Here is an 872-nt window from a genome sequence, read left to right as displayed (position 1 = left end):
GTGCTGGCTGATGCGGGTTCTGCTTTAGAGTGGTGCCGCTGGGTGAGAAGGGGACACGGAGGAATCAGGAGGGGAGGAGGACTGGTGCTGATAGCCACTGCCTGTTTCATCGGCCATGGGGAGAACAGCTGGTTACGGGACGTGCTGCAGAGCTTTTGAAAGAGACACTGTGACCAGGGAAAGCTCTTGTGGGGACAGTAATTTGCATCATTTCCGTAGATGAAATTTCTCGTTCCGGTTTACATCCTGGGTATCCCCACGGTAAAACTTCTTGCACTGTACTGTGCGGGGGGCTCGGCACGGTTGGGTTACTCCAAACAGCCAAGACTTTTTCATTTTTCTTGCGTTCTTGAGTAATCAGCCCTGAGGTGGATTCCTGCTCATTCACATGGTGACTGAGGATGATGTTCCGCTAGCTGAGCTCAGCTACTCATGTGTCACCTCTTGTCATTAGAACTGGGCTCCTACTCCGGCATTAATGGAGAGCTGGGCACGGTCCCTTTCCTTACAAAGCCACTCTTAGAGGGAGGTCTCGTTTCAGCTCCTTAGAGAGTGTGTTTAGCTGCTGGTATTGCCGCCCTGGGCGTAGCCGGGTTTAAAGGAGGAAAAAGCCGCTCTGTTGGGCAGCCGCTGCAGGCACAGTGCTGGGTGAGCGGAACAGGATTCCGCTCTGCAGGCTCGCGGTTTGCCTGGGGGTAGAGCACTGTGTGGTGCGTTCCCAAAGATCTACGAGCTGGAACGCAAGGTGAGTAACCTGGGAAAACATTTTGAAAGTTAATCTGGACCCTTTGGCTGTTCTGCTGGAAGTTTTCTGCGTCAGCCAGCATTTTGGTACAGAAAACAGAGCAGCTGGTGCGGGGGTCTTTGGGAGC

Source organism: Buceros rhinoceros, unplaced genomic scaffold (assembly GCF_000710305.1).
Source record: "Buceros rhinoceros silvestris isolate BGI_N320 unplaced genomic scaffold, ASM71030v1 scaffold3426, whole genome shotgun sequence".
Lineage (NCBI taxonomy): Eukaryota > Metazoa > Chordata > Aves > Bucerotiformes > Bucerotidae > Buceros > Buceros rhinoceros.
This window is presented reverse-complemented; position numbering follows the sequence as displayed.